Consider the following 12,468-nt stretch of genomic DNA (forward strand, 5'->3'; position numbering starts at 1 on the left):
AACTTTCATCATTGAAACACTAAACTGAATTAAGCTGTGATCATCAGGTAATGTACATAAATAGATCATGATTAGATTTAGATTTGGGAATTTACATGAATCTGAAGTTGTTAAAATGTTTACCAAATATGAAACACGTGGGGAGAGTTGGAAAATAAATCGAACAATGTATGTGTGTGAATGAAAAATAAGGATGTGTGAGATAATAATAATAATAAAGTGTGTCAAGCCTATAGAATCTGTATTCTATTTGTGTTGGTTTCATGGATCTTTTAAAATAAATGTGTACTATTTAGCATATACTATGTAATAAAAAAGTAGTGTTACCATAATAATAAAAATGACTAAACTAATCTTGTATCTTTAATAAACTTGGGTCTATAGATCCATTATTACTACAAAGTTTTCTAATATTCTTTTCAAGGTTAAATAAAAAATAAATAAATAAAAAAATACAGTACAATGATCATTTATGGTTTACTTGTAATTAGTCCAGTTGACCTGAAGTTAAATAACTAACTAAAAAAGAAGAAGAAGAAGAAGAAGAAGAAGAAGAAGAAGAAGAAGAAGAAGTATGTGTATAGCCTATATACTGTATATATATGACATACATTTGTCCTAGCAGGCGTTTAGTTTGTCTTGACGCATTGGTCTGCTTTTCCTCTGTGCAAAAGGCGTCTTTGTGCTCTGGGCTGATTCTCTAGTAATGTTGTAAATGAAACAGTTGTTTATTCACACATCAAGCTCCGTTGTAAGACAACCATTTCCTAATGATGAATTAAATCCGGTAGCGATTTCAAAGTAACACCCAGAGTGGATCTGTTCCTTACAGCGCGCATAATTATCAGCCACACATCCGTGGCGGGTTAAAAATGTCAGCAAGAAGCTCTCTCACCTTGTCAGTTTTTTTCGGATTTGCGTGTTTTCACTTTCCCACCCTGAAGTCGTGGTGCGTGAATCAAACACGAATACTTTGTTATTGTTGCAGTGAAGAAGCACGCGCAAAGCCACAGGATGGTATCATAAATGTTTTCGCAATGTTCATTAAGTAAATCTAATTATAAGTTTTGGTATGCAGCTGTTTTTTTAGTTTTAATCAGCGGGAGCCATTTTCACACTTTATCACTTGTAAACACCGTGCAAGCGCGGGGAAACTATTATTTAGAGAGAATTCCATTTTTTTTTTTTTTTTTTTTTATCGTTTGTATTTCTTTGAGCAGCTTCAAATCATTAACACGCAACAAAGACTGTACAATCTAATTATAACCGTTTCAAGCTGTTATTATCTTTATAGCAGATGATTGACAGTGCTCATTCATTATAAACATATTCTGTCATCGCAGAGGCATCAGAATATTATCCTGCTGGCTGGTTCATACATCCATTTGAAAATCTTTTTATTTATCCATTTATTCATCTGTTTTGTTTTCTTTTCAGTCGTCTCTCAGTGTAAGCTTATGGATACAGGACCTATATTTTGTCTGACTGTGAATCTGGCGTTAGACCATGTGACAGGCCACAAGTTTATACCAGTAGGACTGTTTATTTTACACAAGCATTTTAAGGCGCACCCATTCAGGCAACACAGGGATGGGCACTAGGCTAGATTACTAACTTAGCTGCCATGATGTCATGGTGCCAAAATACTGGCATCCTCACACACAACTGGGAACAGCTGGGAAAAAAAAAAAAAAAAAAAATGAATAAGAATATTCTGGAGTAAGAGAGTAATAAGAATATACTTAGTTTGGAGCACTTGAAATAACCTGCTTGTATGTCTTTTATGTGAAGAAAGTGACCCGGTCACAGTAAGAGAAGCTTCCAGAGGTCTAAATCCTGAACTTGTACAACCCAAAGCAACGCTTTCTGCTGTGTAGTTTATGTTCCATAGACAGTTTATAAAGAGCAATGTAGTCCATCAGACTGGCTGACTGCCTCTGCACAAGAGATTCAGTTAAAACGAATGTACTCACTCTGCTGTGGAGGTTTTCAGGTAACAGCGGGAAGCCCATCGGCTACTTACCCTAAACTAAACATTAAAAGAAGTGGAAAAGCCTCTTCTAGCCCTTTAAACTGAAAAACAGAGGGGAACATGAAAAATGGATGACACAGCCGCTGTATATTGTTGTTCTGCTCCTGTGGTGTTGTATTTTTATTTTATTTTTTTTGCCAGTTTTGGGCAGAAGAAGAATTAAAATGGTTCTTTAGGGTACATGTTTCTAAAATGAATTTATTCATTGATTTAATATTTTGATAGTGATTGATTTCCCTAATATATATATATATATATATATATATATATATATACATGATTTTTATATATTACATGATATATTTATATATTATAATATATTATGTATTACTATATTTATGTATTTTAAAATAATAAACACCCTGTAATACTCCGTCCTTGTATTATTTCCCACTCCACAGTAATTTAACGTCTTCCTGTGGCAATATGTAGGATCAGCTGAAGTGTGAGTAAAGACAAATTCACTGATGTGTGAGAGAGCTAGAAACAGAACGCCCAAATATTTGAGCTGATTCGAAGATGTGGCACCTCCATTCCTGCAGTCCCAGCCTGTTTATGTCCAAGATAAATCTCTCTCCACTTAGATGTAAAGGAAACAAATCCATCTGATAAGGGACCCTTTGCCCCCACCCCTCACACTTTACTTTGGACAAGGCTACACATATAGCATAAAAGCTTTTATTGTGCCGTGCCATAGTCGAGGCAGGCTATTGTTAGGCTTTGTGATTGATTAGCCTGAGATCCAACTACGAATGTTAGTGTTACACGCTATACCATTTTTGAATTTATTAGAGTTTGTATAAGCAGGGTCAGCGACACTAAATGGGATGTCAGTGGGTAAAACACAACACGAAGATTAATAATAAGCACTTTAAATGAGTAACCTGAGTTGCACCTCTTCAGATCCGGGATAAAAGCATTATTTGAAGTGAAGGGTGTTGGCTTAGGGGTTAGAAGGACAGGCAAACCGGTCTGATGCCGCCAGGTGTTTTTGACTGCATTTTACATTAAAAACAACATCCATCAGCCTGAGTCATGTTTTATTTTATTTTAATCTGGTACATCTTTGTTCTAGACTTATGTGGTGCTCTGACGTTGTATTAAAAATGGCTTTCTCTTCCCTGACTGTGTTATCATTCATCTTCATGCATTTTTACCTTTGAGTTGTGCTAATTTCCTATAGATGGTAAAAGGACACCAATATTTTTACAGTTTAAGTGTACCACATTATGATATCATGAGCATTTCATGCCAGTGCTCGTAGTCTTTGCAGTGTAGGTTTTCATTTCCATTGCACAATCCACATTATGGAAAATACAGGCTTAGAAGCCCTTTTTCAGAAACATTTTAAGACTGATGCATTGCAACCTTAGGGGAAATTTGAATTGAAATGTCTCCCTTGCTGTATCTCTCCCCTTTTCTTGTTATGATGGTGTAGTCCATGTCCACTCTTGGGACAACAGACCTTGATTTTTCACTTACAGCAGCAGTTCAGTTTTCCGATGAATTGTAGCAGGGTGCTAAACTGTGTCCGGGCCACATTCGATGTTTATGTCTACCAATCAACTGCAGTGTGCTTATGTTATATGGTATTATGGACACAGCAACCTTCAAACATGCCAGGCGTATTCAGAGGGCTAGATTTATAACATGCTGAATTTCAGGAGCTGGTGGGGGGGGGGTTGCATGCTGGAGATGTGTGTGAGAGAGAGAGAGAGAGAGAGAGAGAGAGAGAGAGAGAGAGAGAGAGGGTGTTTGTTTTCTGTAAAGAAAACCTCTATTGTTTATTCTTCATTTGCCCACTGATGATGTAGATACTTATCTTATACAGGCTGCAGGTTTTTATGTTCTTATGAATGCATCTATCAGTTCCTCACTTATGCCAAGAGTCTTATTTTTGATTTAAAATAAAATCAATATTAATGATCAGATGCTTTATTGAAATTGAATCATGTTGAAAATCTCATTGCAAGCTCACTTAAATTCGGTTCATGATGCATTTGCAATCAGCAGACACTATATTTTAAAAATATGAATGTTGCAATTATTATTGTTTTGTTACATACAGAAAATCAAAAGAATATATTAATATAGCAATTAATGAGAGATTAATTAAACACAAAAAAAAAAATGAAAGAAACCATTAACAAAAGCAATGAATATCGGCTTAACAAATGCAAGATATGCTGAACTTGCAGTGAATGGTCTGCATTTGTTCTTAAAATCTGTTCTGAAGCTTTCTAATAAATAGTTACTGCTAACACTTATTTGCTTGCAAGGTCACAGCATGAGCAGGGTCACTGATATATTTATCAAGATAGAAGATTATCATTTAATACCAATAACATAATATTTATATATAAAAAAAGGTATATGAAGTAAGGCTGATCAATTTAAAATGAACCCCATCTCATAAGGTATTAACAGCTTATTGTTATATATAAACTGATATTAATTATATAGTTAACTGCATAATTCAATTTGTATTTATTTGTTTATTTATTTACAACCTTTGTCCATAGATAGTCTTTGTTGTTTGTTTGTAACATTTTGCTTTGTGTTGGTTGCTGCCTTTCAGGCAAGGTCAGTGAGTGTTTTTGCATAGTTAAATAAAAGTAAATTAAATTAACATATTTAAAAAAAAAAATGAATAATTTAAAAACACAATGACAGCATAATTTAAACATGTTGCTTTATTTAAAAAAGCGTACCATTCCATCAACAAACTAATAAGCAAATACTCACACCTGTACACTGAACATGGTCCTTATCATAAGTACATTATATTTTATATATATTGTATAAGTCTCCTGAAGTCATTTGATAACTTTGCGGAGGAACAGACAAAATTTTAAGTAATAATTCCCTAAAAGTTTTGCACCCCAATGAGCTGTTCTCTACTGTGACTGTGAGAACCAACTCAAACCGACTCGTGAACAAATCATTCAGACTGGTTTTGCAACCAGTATATTGAATCGATCTGATTCAAGAGAATGATACATTAATAGACGTCACAAATTATTCAATTTTTTTACAGTTTATTTAATTCGTATAAACCTTTTGCATGGCTCAAGAAGTCTTACCATATATAAATCATCCTGACTGTTTTATAATACTTTTCACTGTGCTTTTGCATCCTTTGACCATTCATGGAAAAGAGTGACAATACAACTCTTTTAAATTTCTCCTTTTGTGTTCCCAGGAAGAATCGGGGAAAGAAACAGGACTGGAACACTGAGAGGATGAGTACATGATGACAAGCTTTCATTATGTTCATTACTGGGTGAAGTAGTTGTTTCCATCCTTTTTATGGAACAGCAATGAGATTGAGATGCTTTTACTCAAAATACCTTTTTATTTATTTATTTATTTATTGTTTATTTAACTGCACGTGAGCATAAAGCAAAAAGACACTTAATCTTGACAGAGAGAGAAACTTGACATCAGTTTGACATCAGTCAGAGTATTCAGGTCCTCATTCTCCACACACACACAAATATGCAAATCCCCACCACCCTTCATTCAAAATTTTGTGCCCCAGTAATAAATCCATAACCAGGGAGCTATTTTATAAACATAAGGCTAACCATGGTTAAAATCAAGAGACATCTTATTTATTGCAATTTCGAGACCCAATTCTGCTGCTAAAGTGCTCTCTACACATGGAATCCCCATCGTGCAGGAACTTCAGTGATTGAGAGGTTTTTTGGACTTTCGGAACCCCAAGGGAGAGGTCAGCGGGCCAGAACACACTAGTGTGGACAGAGGGAGTTGCCCGTGCCCTAATCCCAGACTCTCTACATAGCTGTCCCTCAGAAGGAGAGGCCCAGGCCAAGGGGAGTAGGGGGGAGTGTCTGCTAGAGGCCCAGTCAAACATCCCCCCTTTTCCTCTTCTTCATAAGGTAAAAAAGCAGCCGAAAACCTAGGGGTGACTCAGAGGACACGGTGTCTTGTAAAACACATGCACTTAATATTAGAGCCATAAAACTTGTTAAATTAAAAGCTATTTTGGAAAATAGAAAGGGAAATATTTATGTGTCTGGCCCATGATAGAAGCCATTTTATCCTAGGGCCAAGGGTCTGCCAGGGCACAGGTAACTACTGTCAACAAGTGAGAAACCCCGCGGTACGAATTCTCAAGTGTGATATGCTCCTTTTAACAGGGCTGCACAATTCACTTGACTCAGAAAAAAAGAAAGACACGGCATAAATTAAGACATGAGGTGAAATTAAGAATTAAGAATGAGGTGAAAATACCCCTGGGCCGTTGTGTATGGTTCAGTCCTTAGAATAGGGTGAGAGACAAAACAAAAAGAGCTCTCAGTGATTGAAAAGCTGCAAAAAGCAATTACGATGTGAAAATATACAGACCTCTGGTTGTAGCCGCAGCAAACGCCATAAATCGTGCCGTGTGCTGTGTTTACACTGAGCTGACCTCACAGTGCCCGAACAGGTTTGGTCGGCATTGAGAAAGCGTAACCTATATATAGTATAAAGGTAAATTAAGAAAAAAAGAATGAATTTATGATTTTGTTTTAATTACACACACACACACATACATATATATATATATATATATATATATATATCTTCAGATTTTACCTCAAGTAAGTTTTTTTTTCTTACCTCCGAGATCAGCGCGATACTCTTACCAAGCATTTATAGTGTATTTTTTGTTTATTTTTAAAATAATTCATTCATTCATTTTAATTTTTCTTAATTTACCTTCTTATTTGACCTTTTGTTCACAAATGTAAAGATAAAGGCCATTTTTGTTTTTGTTACTTAGAATTCCTAAAATTCCCAATGATTGTTTTTTGATATAGAAAATTTGATTTATTTTACTTATATATCTAATACCTTTAATATGAACAATGCAATTTTCATTTTGCATGAATGTGCCCCTAAATCTTTTGATGCAGCAAAATGCATTGGATGCAGTTTGCCTTCCAAGGATTTTTCGATCTTTAATGTAAACCAGCAAGTACGTGAAGGAACTCCATAGAGTTCTGAAGATTTATGGACCATTTGATCTTAGAATGGAAAGGTACTTTAAGGCCCACAATGGTTTGTGTGTGTGTGTGTGTGTGTGTGTGTGTGTGTGTGTGTGTGTGTGTGTGTGTGCTTGCCCTCACTAAAACGACAGTGAAAAGCCATTATTATTAAAAATAATAAAATCACAGACACACTCACACGCCGAAAGACACATGAACAGACATGCATTTACCCAAACACATAGCCAAAATGCACTAAAAATTTACGGCTCTAACATTCCTACAGGGTCAAGCAATTTATCAAATCCTCCATATTCTGGTTTCAATTACACAGCTTATTGTGAAAAGCGGCTATTTTAGCAGGTTCATTTGACTCAGTAGGGGACGCGAAAGCTCTCGGTTAATGCGCCTTCTCTGAAGGCTGCTAGTTTGGGCCTTGCTGCAGAGCCGCACCAGAGTTTTGTGAGAATAATGGACAGTGGCCTCCCTCTCTCTATCGGCTTTTAACAGAAAGGGCTATGACTGTGGTAGAGAGGTGATAAATCCACGTTTTATTACTGAAGAATTCCACTCTCTCCACAGGCCTGACAGCTCCCCACGTTCTCAGACCCTTTTGGACAATTTCGACACCGTGTCCATCTGGTTCTGATTAAGTTCCAACTGGCCTGCATCGCATCCAGACATGAGACAGCGAGAGAGAAGAAAGAGAGAAAGACGGCAAGGTGAGAACGAGGAAGAAATGGCAAGAGCCAAAACGACAACAAAGTGAGATCGACGCGGAACGACTGAAAGACAAGAGATCTGTAACTGATGCCCAACATGGGCGTCATTACTGAAACACAGGATTGTTACATCAATAGCCCAGCCATGCCCAAAAGACATTATTTGGAGTGAGTATCCAGCTTGTAGCTGGTGTTTATTAGCCTCTCTTCTGGCACCTGCTTCCACACAAAGCATGCCAGCGGTCTTCCTCGCCCTCATTCTGCCTCTCACCATCAAACTAATGACGGTGGTTAAAAAGAATAGTTCACTCAGAAATGAAAATGTCACCATTTACTCACCCTCATGTCATTTCCAAACCTGCCTTATGTTATTTCTTTGTCAACAGACACAATTTAGCTTATTATTGACTGACAATCAAACCTTATTCTGACACATTAAGTCTGACGCCCACAAGAACCAAATATCAAGTTTTTCAAATCTTATTAATGCACCATTTTGATCTGCACTGTTGGTAAAATCTAAATGAACTAGACATATTCAAGTCTAAAATATTATCTAATATCACAGAATCAACCCAAATACATGAATTTACTTCTAAAACTACTTTATATAGGTTTAATTAGGTAGAAATATAAAGGAATATAAAGGTTGGGATCAGTAAGATTGTTGATGTTTTTTTTTTTTTATTTTGTTTTTTTTATTCTGCTCATCAAGGCTGCATTTATTTGATCAAAATACAGAAGAAAAGAAAAACTGAAAATTGTGAAATATTATTGCAATTAAAAATAGTGGTTTTCTATTTTAATATACTTTAAAATACACCACCTTTCAAAAAATTTGGGGTATTTTTTTTCTTTTCTTTTGAAAGAAATTAAAACTTTTATTCAGCAAGGATGTGTTAAATTGATAAACAGTGATAGTAAATGCTCATATGTGTGTGTGTGTGTGTGTGTGTGTGTGTGTGTGTGTGTGTGTGTGTGTGTGTGTGTGTGTGTGTGTGTGTGTGTGTGTGTGTGTGTGTGTGTGTGTATTAAGCAGCACAACTGTTTCAAACATTGATAATAAATCAGCATATTAGAATGATTTCTGAAGGATCATGTGACACTGAAGACTGGAGTAATGATGCCGAAAATGAATATTAAAAAAGTATATTAAAATACTTCGAAAAAGTATATTAAAATGTATTACATATATTACTATGCAGTCCCCCCCCTGTATTTTGGATCAAATCAATGCAGCTTTGATGAGCATGAGAGAGAGAGAGAGAGAGAGAGAGAGAGAGAGAGAGAGAGAGAGAGAGAGAGAGAGAGAGAGAGAGAGAGAGAGAGAGAGAGAGAGAGAGAGAAAGCAATGTATATATTTATTTACAACAGGTTACAATTTTTGCAGTGTGAACACTGAATTTTTGCTTCAGGTGAGCCGTGGCAGTGGCCATTTATCATATAATAACCCAAATATTGCCCTAAGCAAAACTCAATGACAGCATCTGGCCAGCTCTCACCAAAACAACCTTCACTTCCATATCACACTGATTAAACAGTGATCAGCGAACTCAGAGGTTAACCAGCCTCTGCTCTTCCCACAGAAAACGTCAGTGGAGACGGATTAGAGGAATAAACACTGCATTAAAGCACACCAGTGTTTATTTCTCACAATGCAATAGTGTATTGCTGGGACAGTACAGCGGTAGAGGGAAGTAATGTGCATGTGTGTGTGATGGGATGGAGGTGGGGCAGATGGTGGAGGTGTCATGGTGTGTCTGACCCTGTGGAGACCCCACGCCTCATCAGACGATGAAACTCACCTACGCACCTCGGCCTTTTCTCTTGAAGAGGCTTCTCTGTAAAAATAGTGTTATTAATAAAAAACAGATGTGGACATGGACAACCGCAGTCCAGCACTCAACATGTGCCTCAGATTCTCACAGTGAAAGAATACTTCTTATATGGATTAATAAAAAAGTTAATAAACACACCGAATGTACTTGATGGAAAATGATCATTCAGCACCTTTATACCCAAATGATAAATAACAATTTTATGAATAGCTGTCTTTTTTTTTTTTTTTTTTTTTTTTTGCTTGAAATTCAAGAAATTAGTACCTCACTAAATTAAAGAATATGAATACTATCATGAATTTCAGATTTTTTATTTTCCATATATAGTGTAAACACTATGATAATTTTAAAAATCATTACGCAGACTATAGAGATCATATAATATGGGAGAGTTTATTTGCTGTTGGGACTCAGAAAGATATGTGCATCATAACTCCGTGGAATAACAATATCATTAAAAGCCAGACCGGACGGATAAATCATTATTGCCATTAATGTCTGCTAACCTATTCAAATAGGCTTCTCTTTCCTAAAGTCTCCCCATCTGTGTGGGCTTGTGTTATATTCAAATCACCATAATCAACTTTGCTGTGTGTGCTGCATCTGGAAACCATAATTAATGGCATTGTTTAAAACCTAATTTTTGCATCCTTGATAAATGAATAGATTGCTAATGGTATCATTTGAATAAAAAATGAAAGCTCAAAAATAGCATATTAGTAGGAGGGGATGTTGATCCGCAGTGAAAAACATTGCGGTCTGTGTCGTGTTTACGGTTATTTTGAGTATGGGAGTGTTGTAATGGCATGCTTAGTTCAAGAAAATCTTAGTTCAGTAATCATAAAGATAAAAATGGGATAAGAAAGCTATTTCATGCATTGACATCACTCTGTCTAGAATTCCCAAATAAATGAAATCGCCGCAATCAGGCCTCTGTCATCACCTGCCATATGAGCAGAGAATTCATCTCTGCAGAACTAATTCCACACAGCCATGCTGTGAATCATATTAATCACAATCTTCCATTTCGGATTTTGCAGAATATTCCTTTCTTTGAGGTGAACCGTATTGTTAAAAATGGGATTAGGTAACCTTTAAGAGCAATTGTAAAAAAATAAATAATAAAAATATAATGCAGGGTTCAAGGGAATCTTAGAAACTCAAAGCAAATGAATTGACACAACATAAAACGATCAAATAAATAACATTCCCTTTATTTTCATAGATTCAGGAAGCAGTAAAGATTATTACTGGGAACTCCGGGGCCTAATTTAACGTGATGGATCACACGGCTTGTGATTTTATCCACTATTGATGAGTGTGAGCTTTGGCTGCAAGAAAAACAGAAATGCAAGACGCAGACATGTTACGTCAAACTATCAGTTCCCACTTAATGCTCCTTAAACTGAACGGAAAACTGAATTTAACACATAAACACTCCAGATTTGTTTTAACACAGAGAAAGGCCGATATGACGCAGACTGATATGTCTCCCGTAAGCACCACTCGGACTGCGATGACATTGATTATGATTTTCAGCCTCTCTGAGGTCGATCTGCCCGCCAGCACAGTCAGGCTGACCTGCTAATGCCATATGTCTAGAGTAAGAGCTTCTGGGTAGAAAGGAAATCTGACTCTGGTCAAATTCTACCGCCTGAACTGTGGTAAAATCACTCTGCCTGCTGTTATTTCTGCCACGACGGCCAATATTTTTGAAAGTTTGCACCGACATAGATTTTAAATCAGCCTGACAAGGCTTCGCGAATGCTCAGATATGCTCCAAAGGCATTCGCAGGTGAAGCAGACATTAAGCCCGAGACAAGCAGACAAGCACAATTTACGAGTCAGGCTGGAAAGCAGCCTCACAGAAATGGGGGAAGTGTGAACAAATTAATTTATTTTGGTAATCTCTCTCTCTGCCTCTCTCTCTCTCTCTCTCTCTCTCTTTTTGCTGTCTTTGTCAAAATGAATGACAACAATTTGGCTGAGGATCTGGGATGTGCAGGCAGCATTGACAGGCGAATTATCAGGGGCCCAGCGCTCCTTATTATCAGCGGAGAACTCATCAGAGGTGCGGGTCCAGGAGTCCTCTCTGCTGTCACTATCTGTCAGTAGGACAAGCTCTGCTGCAAGGGCCAGCTGACAGGTCATTTCAACAATAACAATTACTCCCATTACTGGTGTCATAAACAATTCACCCAAGGCAGAGCAATAACAAAGCTTTATAATTCACAGCCACATAAATAAATGCCAGCAGGTAACAAGTAATTTACCAGAGGAATGGATCCCAATACATGACACGTTTCATTGTTGCGGGGCAAATGGAAGCCAGGCACTGGAAACATACATGATAACAAGAAACAGGAATTCGGCCATTAGAAAAATTACACGTGAAACCAGTGCACAAGGTGTACTGTGCAACATTACAACACGATAGATAGATAGATAGATAGATAGATAGATAGATAGATAGATAGATAGATAGATAGATAGATAGATAGATAGATAGATAGATAGATAGATTACATTATATCATTATATTTGTAGTAAAACTGTGGTTATACACATGGTAATCAATACACCTAAAACCATGGCTACTATACATTTTTATTACAATAAAGCCATGGTTAATTTTCTTAAAGGTATAGCCTGTATCTTTTCTGATGTTTAGTGATTGTTAGAATACTTTTTTTTTTTTTTAATTTGTAGTAATTTTATTTTATTTGTAGACAGGGTGTTCGTGGGGTCAGACAGAATCTCACAGTGATATTGAGCTTTTTAAAACCAATTCAGAAAAATACGCGGTGATGTAAAACAGCTACTGTGAAGTGATTGATATAATAGCGTGTGTATTGGCAGCAGTAGGTAGCGTTTGACGCGGA

Source organism: Cyprinus carpio, chromosome B13 (assembly GCF_018340385.1).
Source record: "Cyprinus carpio isolate SPL01 chromosome B13, ASM1834038v1, whole genome shotgun sequence".
NCBI lineage: Eukaryota > Metazoa > Chordata > Actinopteri > Cypriniformes > Cyprinidae > Cyprinus > Cyprinus carpio.